The sequence below is a fragment of the Populus euphratica genome, unplaced genomic scaffold, assembly GCF_000495115.2.
Source record: "Populus euphratica unplaced genomic scaffold, PopEup_1.0 scaffold9.1, whole genome shotgun sequence".
Taxonomy (NCBI): Eukaryota; Viridiplantae; Streptophyta; class Magnoliopsida; order Malpighiales; family Salicaceae; genus Populus; species Populus euphratica.
In genome coordinates this window covers 1,124,953-1,136,987 of record NW_011499857.1, presented here as the reverse complement: position 1 = coordinate 1,136,987, position 12,035 = coordinate 1,124,953, and the positions used below count along the sequence as shown (strand labels likewise).

Genomic DNA, 12,035 nt, shown 5'->3' with positions numbered 1-12,035 from the left:
CATGAAAAAAAAAACCTTTAAAAATCAACCATATTTTAATCACAACCTTCTCTCGAAAGCAATGAGGTTTATTTTTTATATTCTCTTTCATTGCGTTGTTCAACTACAGGGCCCATGACCAAACTCCTTTAGACTCTAAGAAACCGATGGAAGGGAAAGAAAGGGAGACTAGCTATTAGGAAAGAAAGAAAAAACTACAAAAGCAAGAAAAGACGTCTTTTTGTCTATAATTTCTCAACTCTAAACAAAAATGATGAATCGTTAGCACTTAAACTCTTATAGTTTGTCAATTTGGTCGTACAAGGTTTAGTTACTACAATCTTAATTTACTGGTTATGTTTTAGTCATTGTTACTGCTGGTTTCATTGTTTTCTTAGAAAGGAAAACAATTTTGTCCGGAAAAACTTTATGACCGGTGAACTGCCTTTTCACTGGATTGATCCAAAGCAAATTTTGTCTAATTTCACACCCCTAACAACATCTTAATCTGTCTTGTTGTTCGTGCATGCTAATATATATTCAAATCCCAGCAGATAAGTTTTTCAAGAAATTATTGTTCTTGCTTTTCCTTCTAAGGGCCCCGATTTGAGATTTGTTTGCGCGCTTCCTAATTATTTCCTTTTCATCAGTTCAAGTTCGACTATCAAAAAAGAGGACACCAAAGTCGAAAAAGAAGGCTGAAAAAGAGAGGATGTTTTTACCCTACAATTAAAACTAATCATCAAAGCCTGGATCAGGAGCACCATTATTAAAAATTTTATCTTTATATCACAATTCACAAGGGCGATTACCAGCTGTTCTCTAAGTTTGACAATGGTATATGATTTTCAATCGATCGAACATGAAGCTTGAACCATAATGAAACTCGGAATTCGATTCAATCTTGTCCCTCCTAAAAAAGAAAAAGAAAAATCCTGTCCCTGCTGTTTTCTCGTTTTCCTTCTTTCCTTTTCTTTTTTTTTTTAAAAAAAGTCAAAAGGCTTGTTTTTATCCAGGCAGAGTCTATTGAGTGCCAAAATATTCCTTGATCCCATAAGCAATGTATAAGGAAAAGGAAGAGGAAAAGACCCCACGAGCGGAACCAAAAGCTGCACAGCATGTTTTGGAAGGAAACACTTTTGTTTAATTCATATTTTAGCTTCGATGCGAGTGTTGGGCCGGTTCGCTTGCTTGCTTGGGATTCCTACTACACCTACGCGGGCTCCATCACTGGTATTAGAACCACCTTTTGAAGGCTGGGACTGGATCTTCACTTCACTCCTCTCCCTACCTTTTCTGCAAAGCACGCTCTTGTTAAAGAGAAAGGTTTTGGGAATCCTATGCCCCCTTTCATGCATGTATATTCCCAATATTCCCATCACTTGGTTCTTATTGCTATGTCCCCTTTTTCTGACGACCAGATTTCCCATGTTATCATAACTTTCATGTGTATATGCCTTCATCTTCTTTCATAAACGTGTCATAGACTCGTAATGTATATACAGTAGTCTTCTTACCAGTCTAGTTAATTTTTTTCTTAATATTACAGCAAGAGGGGAAATCTACACTAGTTTTTATGAGATCTGCTAGGTTGATTACCTTTCAAACCTGGTCAAAACACACCCTAGTTATTAGAAGATCCATAAAAACAATAAACTTCTTGTGTATGACCTAGCAGGTTTGAACCCTTGCCATGCGGCAATATTAATAATAATACGGCAATGCAACAGTGTTACCGAGCAGCAGTACTGCATAAATTACGGGGCGGTCAAATTACAGCTTTTGACTTGAATCATATACATGCAAAATATGGATCCCAGCAATAGATCTTTTATAACCACTATTATTATTTAGATTGTCCAAATAACTTAGATGTTGTGCTTTCTTTGTATTTGGAAAATAGTTTCTGATTGTTCAACAGTCAGCATAGCAGACCATGATATACAGACACACACCACACTTGAAGAGTGTGTTTTAATTTAAATCGAGGGTCCCGTGAAGTGATAATACGTAGTTATTAAGTGCCTAAGGCAAGGGATCGATTCCCATTTTAACTGTCATTAGAGGGTATGGTCCAGGCTGTGCCCAGCTAAAACTTGCTCCACCTCTTTCTTGGTTCTCCCGCCACTGCACCAGTATAACTAATCGAGTGCACTGCAGAGTATTTATAATTATCCACTGAGAAAAACCATACTTAGTTCCAGAGAATGATGTAGACTGCAATTACATTTATATATCGTGGACTCATATTGTGATTAGATCATTTTTATTTAAAACATTAAGGGATTTGTAAGTTGAATGATATTGATTGTACTGTATTAAATAGGACTGGACTGGATATGAATGAATAAATAATTGTTTTACTTTATATTTGGTTTGTTTTGAATTGGATTTGATAATTTGTTTTATTAATTTATCCTAACTTGGTTAGAAAATCTAGTTAATATGTGATTTGGTCAATTGTAAATAAAATACAAGTTAAAATTCATTGATTTTTATATATATATATATATATTTTGTTAAAATAAAATTGTTTTGATTTTTTAAATTTGGATCGGCTCATATTAATCCTCTCAAACATTGACTTGAGCTTTATTCTAGATCCACTCGAAGTTGAGTTTTAAAACTATAATAATAATTATTTTTATTCTTATATTGTTTTATGTCAACCTAGGTTGACCATCCAAATCCATGACATAAATCTTACTCCAAATTAATTATTTAATTGAGTTTGAAAATCATGATAATAATAATTTTTATTTTTATATTGATTCGTGTCAATAACAAACCTGACACATAACCTGATTATATATGATTCCGAGTTAATAGAATAAGATTTTAAAATTATAATAATTATTATTTTTATTATTAAATCAACCCATTGCATATGTATTTTAGTTGTCATACCCGACATCGCGGCGGTCTTAAAAATTTATTAAATCTTTGGAAAGAACGGATTTCTAGCATCCTGTTCTTTAATGAGGATATTCTTTGTTTAAGGAGTCGCCACTTAATATTATGGTTACTAGGAACCCTAACTGGTCAACAGAGATTTTATAGTCCGAGACTGGTTACGTAAAAGGAAAGATATTATCACCTCTTAAACGTCTTACCTAAGACAGGCTGCATTGCTGATCTTTGTCCTTAATTGCTAACATTTTTTTTTGTTGGTTTATACTATGATTGTTTGTGTGTAATATTCCTGACTCTGGTGCCAGTGAATATTCAACTATAGATATTTCCAACTCTGGCGTTGATAAATATTATGTAGGTATCAAAATAAATAAATTTAAATCATTTTTTTTCCTTTTAAATCTGACTCTGGCATTAGTGAATGAATAAATAAAAGTAAATTTTTTTTTACGCGTGCACATATTTTTTTATTTTTCTAGCTAAATAAAATAAAATACAACGAATAAAAATAATATAATTTTAAATCGGTATTTTTATTCCTGACTCTAGCGTCGGTAAATAAATCAATAAATTTATATTATTTTTATTCATGCATACATATTTTTTATTTTCATATTTTTTTTTTATTTTTTTGGGTTGGGCCCAACTCAGCCCATAGAGCTGGGCTGGACCCAACAGGCCTAGCAGGGTCATAAGCTTGACTCGGCTAGCCATTGTTTTTTTAATTTTTACTAGCAAGCGTACGTGAATTGTTCACGCACGTCTGCTACAGGAAGCATGTAATTAAACTGCAAGGAAGGAAAGAGCAACTTATCTGGTGCTGCAATTGAAGATGATAATGACAGTGGAGGGCCGGCCTGCTGATGCTATTTTCTCTTCCTTTGTTTTCCTCTTAGTGTCCCTTTAGTCCTCCTTCTCTCTGCCCTCTTTTTCCAAGCACACCCCTGGCAAACACAGTAACCAGTTAATTATTTTAGCAAGAAAAGAAGGAAACTTACCTAAGCATGTGGCTGTTGAAGGCGAAGTCGAGGGAGACTGGGAAGAAAAAGGATTGAGAGGGGCGACAGCTAGTATAGGATTCGCCGCCCCCTTCTTTTTTATGTTTCTCTCTTTTAAGGTTTCTGGTAATGGCCTCCTCTTAAGGTTTTTTCTTTTAGGGTTTCTCTCTAATCGTCCTCCCTCCTTCTTTTTTTTCTTTTGCTCTGTTTTTCTGGGTTAATTCTCTGTTCTCGGGTTCATCTTTTCCCCCCCTGATATCTGTATTTATAGTGCCAGAGTCACTTCATTTGCAAAGAGTAAAGTCTCAATCAAACTCATTTTCTTTTTTGAAGTTCGAATTAGAATCGAATTCGAAAACAGACAACTATTATTATCTTGAGGATTATCTTGAACAAGGTAAGGATTATCTTAAGGATAAGACTAGAATGATAAAGGCACATTGCAGTCCTTAATTTTTACGGAAGTTGACAAATCATACTTTTCATCGAAATAAATCTCTGATTTTTTAATTTTTCATTTTAAACCCTGTAAAAATTAAATTAAAAGCCAAAAGGTTAAAATTGGATTGTGACATCAGGGACAGCAATTTCTTTATTGGGGCAACCTTGAACATAATAAAAATTAATTTTTATACTGTAAGAGTATATCAGACAACTTTATAAAAAAAATTATCATATATAGTGTATTATTATTCAACCTATCAAATGCCACCTAATAATTCGATGTCTCCATCCCAAACATTGCCCATTGTCTTATCGGGTCCAGTAAAAATTATCTCATCGAAGGAAAAGCACATGGAAGATTAGTTATGGACTAGTTCTGCATGTAATGGACTGGTAATAATTAACGTACGGCCTCTTGAATTTAAACCTCTCATCTGTACACACACACACACAAAGAGAGAGGGAGGGAGGGAGGCTGTACTGTCTCATGCAATATTATTTCATCTGGATTGTACCAAAAAAACAAGATTTGTAGTGAACTTTTTCATGGGCAGGAAAGAACCTTCAGTGAGCTACTGGAAAGAGGATTTGATGACAACCAGTCACTCATCTTTCACTAAGATATGCGCCATCGCCCACTTACCCAACTTGGCAGACCCCCTTGGCTCTCTGCCCAACAATTACTTGACACCTCCTCCTCCTCCTTTCTCATAGTCCACACAAACTTTCATTACACAACAAACAGCTAAACCATTAAACAGTGTTCTAAAGACCTCCACTCCTCGTAACTGAGTAATTCCTTGTATTATTTGGAAACGCGGTATAAAAAGTATTTCATAAAAAAATTAATTTTTTTTATATTTTTATATTGTTTAAATATATTATCATCAAAAATAAATTTTAAAAAATAACGATTATGATAAAACTGATAATTATTTCTTTTCAGGACCTGAGATCGGTCCATTTTTCGGCTTTTCTTTTTTTCACTGTCCAAGTCTGCTGGGATTCCAGCATTCGATTAAACAAAGTGTACGTATGGGACACACAGAATGTGTCAGCTGTACCCTTGCCCGAACTTTTGATGATTGATGAACTTGTACTACCACGTTGTGCGGAATTCTTAGGCTTGTGTTACATGCTAAATCCAAAGCTCGAGGAAATTAGCCCAGATGTATTCAGGGTAGAGAGCCCAGTACAAATCCAACACCAAGCTCCCATTATCCGAGTCTCCGATATTTTTATACTAGCAAGCTTGTTTTTTAATACCATGTGGATGCAGATATTTTTCAGGAGATTTTTTTTTAATTTTTTAATAGTAGCATATAAAAATCATTTTAAAATATCTAAAAAATAACTTGATGTTTCTACAATCTCCTGAAAAAAATACTTTTAAACACAATATAAATGTATCACCGGACACTAATTAAGGAAAAACTCCTCGAGGAGGGATGATGATATTTCCCTCGAGAATGCTCTGTCCATTTCCTTACATCCCGACTCAAAGATATCCAACCTCCTCGAATCCTAAAGATTACTTTGACACGTAACAAAATCTGTAGTCATGAAGGGGGACTACATTCCAAGTAAGTGTTGATCGAGGATAAAGAAGAAGTCCCTTCATGTCAATAAATTGATATTTTTTTATTCGATACTAAAAGATATTTTTATTCAATCCATACAAAATTCTATCTCCTGGGCTTCTAGTCAAAAATAAATTAAATTTAACCGGTGAGGCGAGCTGCGCTCGAGGAAGGAAGCGGCCCCTTGGTCTGCACTTTAAGTGCAGAAAATTACAAAATACCCTTAATGTCTTAATGCTGGGTTAAGAGAGATGATGAGGGCTAATGAGTTGTAGCTCAATTTGCATTGGTGCATCGTCTCTCTATGATATTTTAGGCTCAAAATTACGTATTACAATCCAAAAAAAATAAAAGATGATAAGAATTCAGAAATATCTTCAAGGGAGGAGAAATAAGAATTTAGCGCTAATCATTGTTCTATCCGCTAATCCACTTATCTTTCAACCAAAATCCTTAAATCAAAAAAAAAAAAAAAAAAATCCTTAATTAGTGAGTCCATAATGTTTCCAGAGTTCTTATTTTTCTTCATTCTAATCTAATCTAGTCATAGTTTCTTCAATATAAAAAAATGATTTAAATATTACAAGATTAAAGCTTATTGTTTAACACTTGACATTAATTGTACTAGGCACTGTTAAATAATAAATTTTAATTTTGTAATGTTTAAATCATTTTTTTTTTATGGGAGAAACTAGAACTAGATTAAAATTGAGAAAAATAATAATTCTAGAAAATTTATGGACTTACTAATCAAGGATTTTGGTTGAAAGATAACGAAAAAAATAATAAAAATCTGTTTAAAAATATGATTGCGGTTATTTTTTAAAATATTATTTACTTAAAAATATATTAGAATAATTATTTTTTATTTTTAAAAAATTATTTATGATTTCATCGCGTCAAAATACTTGAAAATATGAAAATAATATTAATGTAAAATAAAAAATAAAAAATATTAAATATTTTTAAAACATACAAACAAACATAATCACAAGGTTAAATTTAACACCCCATGTAACCAACATTCTCTCTTATCCTTTCAAGATCAAAGGCTCGGTTTCTTTCTCCTCCCTTGAAGACTTTTCTTAATTCTTATCATCTTTTTTTTTTTTGGACTGTAAAAAATAATTTTGAGCCTAAAATATCATAGACAGACGATGCACCGATGCAAATTGAGCTACAACTCATTAGCCCTTATCATCTCTTTTAATCCAACATGAAGGCATTAAGGGTATTTTGTAATTTCCTGCACTTCGAGTGCAGACCAAGTGGCCGCTTCCTTGCTCAAGTGCAACTCTCCTCCCTGGTTAAATTTAATTTATTTTTAACTAGAAGCACCTTATTATTGTTCCACAATAAAAAAATTGAAAATCAAACCTGCTCAAGAACACGGCATCTCTATTCAAATCCTGAACAACACCGATAATCGTGTAAGTCAGAAACCTCGACACCGATAAGTGGTTTTTTAGCGTCCCACCCACCCATCCATCAAATCAAACCAATCCCGCCCAAGCTTCTAGCCTACAAGTCTGAAAGAAGACCGCTGTAGAATAATAACAAAAGGAGAATAGGTTAAAAATGAAAAATCCGACCTGCCGGATTCGAACCAGCGACCTAAGGATTACAACTACAACTACAGTCCTCCGCTCTGCCAACTGAGCTAAGGTCGGCTTTTTAACAACTTCATTAACTTGTATTAATTTAACATTGTATAAAAAGGTATTAATACCCTTATCAACTCTCTTCCAACAAGAACTCGAAATGAGTTTAGAGACTGGAGACTGGTCACCTTAAAATTTCACTGATTGGTGCTTTTAAGTCAAAGAACTTATATATCATATTAAAGCTAGAGAGTAATTTCGGTGCATTAGGCTGAATTTTATCGTATTAGTTAGACAGGTGTATGGTATTAATTAAAATTTTATTTTTCTTAAATAAATAAAATCACAAAAAAATTATTCGTGTGTTTAGTATTGTGATATAAAATAATTTTTATTTGAAGATATATAAAAATATTATTTATATAATTTTATTTTTATTTTTAACATTAGCATATAAAAAATAATAAAAAACTATTTATACGTGGAGCAACTCTGAACTAAATAATATTCTCTGTTCGCATAGATAAACCACATTAATTTGATTATAAAAGGACCTTTGATAACGCTTCCTTTTTATTTTTCAAGAGGAAAAAAAACACATTAATTTGATTGTATTTCAACGGTCAATTTCCATTTCTACCAGCTTGTGAGTCTTGTTTTCTGAGATACCAATCGAAATTTTATATGCCTATCGAAGCCAAGGTTAACTCTGTCATTTCGATGCTTGGCTGGGATCGTAAATATTGACCCTTGCTTTATACGCCAAGATGACCCGTTTCAGAAAAGGAACGAAAAAGGTCGGATCCTGAACGCCCGGAATTAGATAAAAAGAATCAATGAAAAGATTCATGTATTGATTTTTCTTTTCTCTTTTCCTTTTATATTTTTTTTTAATTTATATAGATGTTCGGGTTAGTTTGTGAATATTACGACAAATTTTATAATTCATTGAACATCCTGCAAGCCCAATAAATATATAAGACATATATTTGCGGACATCATTGATGTGAACAACTGAAATCTTTTATTTTTATTTTTTAATTTAACAATAAAAAGGTGTATACATTTTATTCATTTCCTGAGTTCCAACGCGTCTCATGAATCATGACTGATCTTGAGCTTTTCATATCAGGCTTCGATCTTCAAGAAGTAACGTGTTCTTGGATAGCATTTGATACGTCTGACTCTCCCAGTGAAAACTAGATTGATGGCTCTAGAAATTTTTCTAACATGAAACAAGTACTTTTATTTTTAGCATTGGCTCTAGAAATTAAATTAAATGCAACATTTAATGAAAAAATAATAAAAATAAAATAAAATAAAGAGAAATTAAATAAATGACTATCAAATTTTATATAAAAATTAAATTAAATTAAATATTCAATGATAAAATTAAAAAATTAAAAAAATAATGCAAAATAAATATTAATTAAAATAATAAAGACCAGATTTATTATAAAATTAAATGAAACCAAATGTTGAAATATAAAATTAAAAAAATAATTAATTAAAAAATATTCAACACATAAAAAAATAAAGATAAATTCTCATACAAATAAAATATCATAACACCTTTTAATTATAACAAGTTAGCATTATTTTTTAAGAGGAAAGATGAGATAGGAAAGATAGAGTACAAGCGCTGAATAATTGAAAAGATTGTTTTACAATTCTTTAAAAGCAACCACAGACAATAATAATACATTGCTGAAAGAGGCTGCATACACCATTTGAGCATAACAATCTCTCCCTGCACACTAGTGCACGTGGTGCACATGCAAACAAGGTAGCCTTGTTTGTCATTTCTAGATCTTGTATTTAAAAAAAGAATGATTCCTTAAACCTTAATTATTTTAAATCATTAAATTTATATTTTATTTTGCTAAACCAAATTTTTTTTCCTGATATGATAAGATATTTGTATCTAGACAATAATAAAATAAAATAAAAATTATAAAATCCAATATCAAGAAACTAAACATAAAATAATCAAATTTAAAATAAATCAAGAACAAGAAAAAGGTTGAATCTCAAGAATTAAGCTGTTATTTTAATAAAATGAAACAGAACATAATTGAAAAAAAACTCAATCAATAATAAATTGGTTACCCAACACTTGCACGCGTTATCTTACAAGAAAAGGACATAAAGACTCTTCCAACACCATAATAGAATGGTACTTTTAGTAATAAAAAGGTGTTGAACATGCCATCCACATGTTAATGCATTCTATATACACGTCACTAAATTTTATTTTTTAATTATTTTTTTATATGTCAAAATAGCCAAAATAGCTTTTATCTTAACATATACTAACTAAAAAATCTCTCATGGAAAACTCCGATGAAAAACTCCTTAAAATCAATTTTAAATTTTTAGTTGTTAAGTTGTTTCATGCTATTTATTTTTTATTATCTTCAATGCTCAGTGAAGGATCAAATTGCCCTTCATTTAACATGAAATTTATGTAAAAACTATTTAAAAATTCAAAAGTGCCCCTTAACTCTAGTTTATTTTTTTTTTTATTTCAAGGGTATTTTGGTCATTTCATTGTATAATCCAAAAGAAAAAATATCTATTTATCTTTGATTAATTTAGTAATGATTAATGTGCCCTGTAAAAAGACAAAAACACCCTTAATTATTAGTGTCAAGTTTCTTGAATGGAAAGACAAAACTGTAAAATCATGCTGAAGTTAAATTAATATGCTATTTTAGTGATTGTTTGATATTGTATATATAGGTGAGGTTTACTCGCAATTATATATATTATTATTTAGTTAAGAAAAAATATAATTTTATTTTGGTAGGAATCATCATAAATCGTGGTTGTGCCGCAAATTTATAAAAAATATAATTTATTTGCTTTATAAATAACAGTTTTTTTATTGTTTATGTGACCAGTGAAAAATAAAAAAAACTACAGTAAACCATGACGGGAAAGAGCAAGCTCTCGTTGAAAAAGAGGAACAACCCCAAGTTTATTGAATATCGATCAATTACTAATAATATCGGATCCCTTATCAATAGTAATGAATAAAATTAGGAGAGGTAAAATTAGGGAAGTCCAATCCAAGTGGATCCTGTAAAAAAAAAATCAAAGTAAAAGACAGCGAGCATAACCTATGCTTAGGACCCAATTTATTGTGGAAAATTACCTTGTAACATAGCATCTAAAGATTCATTTGAATCGCCAGGCTGCATTAACAGGAAATCAATGAGTTATTCATTTGTAACATAATAAATATATCAATATGAATATTCTCCACATGTCTTTTGTCAAAAAATTTGAAATCCAAATCCACAATATAATTCATTTTTTTATTGTTCACATAAATAATAAAAAACATATTTATTGTTCATGGTCGGATTGGTTCCAACTCGAATCTAAATATTGAGTGTTTGGATTTGTTTCAGTGAAATAAAAAAAATCCAAACAATTTCTTATATATTGTGTTTTATTTGAAAAACTTATATTTAATATTATTTAATGATATTATATAATTATATTACAAGAAGATTGTAGTCCCAATTTTATTCTTGATGATATTTTACCTGATGTTATTTTACGTTAGGAAGTAATGAAAATTGTAGTTTTTTTCGGATGAATTTTATATGCAATAGAATTGCAAATAATTTAATGAAATAATAAAAAATAATTTATATAAATTATTGTTTATTTTACGATGCAATAACAGTAGTTAAATATACAATATTTCAATTAAAAAACTATCAATATTAATGTATATATTTTTAGTTATTTTATAATTTTAATTTGAAAAATATTTTTCACTAAACATATTAAACTATTTTTTATTCAACCTCAATTTCAAATATAATTTCAACCAAATATATATTTTTTCAAACAATTATTTTTTATAAAATATTTTTTTTATTACAATCATCTATTATAATACTAAACACCATGCTAAAAGACATCAATAAGCTCTTTTAGTTTTTTCCCTCGTAACAAGATTCGTCAGTGTCCTTTCTTCTGGGTAAGATTCGGTAGAAACAAGTCAAATAACATACAGCGCCCCTTTATACATGCGAGGATGGATCTTTCGGAAAACCCCAATCTTATACTGGGTACTTATCAATTATACATACGAGCCTGGTCTGACCCAATACGTATCAGATACATAAATTAGAAAAAAAATAATTATCGACGAGGACACAAAATCATAGGCGAGCGATACAACCAGTGGAAAATTCCAAAAGACTGACTAAAATATATGAGGATTTTTTGAGTAAATTCTAGACAGAACAAGTTATTAACAAATATAATAAAAGATTATTTAATAATTCCTCACACCTTAAGGGCTAATTACTAGTTTAGAGACTATTTTATAATTGAATAGTAAAATATGATTTAAAAGAAAATATATTACAAACAAGAAATGTTGAGCACGCAACCAGCACGAAGAATTCCATGAAAATGTCGCTTTCACTCCAATGTCTACCTTTTCAATGTATTTATACGAACATATACGCTCCTGGTAATTTTACGCAAATGTAAGG

At 30.7% G+C, this 12,035-nt stretch overlaps 1 non-coding gene across 1 annotated transcript; it reads right to left on the bottom strand.

Moving 5' to 3' along the window:
- Positions 1-7,500: 7,500 nt before the first annotated feature.
- Positions 7,501-7,584, bottom strand: TRNAY-GUA (transfer RNA tyrosine (anticodon GUA)). The gene is given in 2 exon segments: positions 7,501-7,536; positions 7,548-7,584. It is a non-coding gene; the product is annotated as a tRNA-Tyr (tRNA).
- Between the last annotated feature and the right edge of the window lie 4,451 nt (positions 7,585-12,035).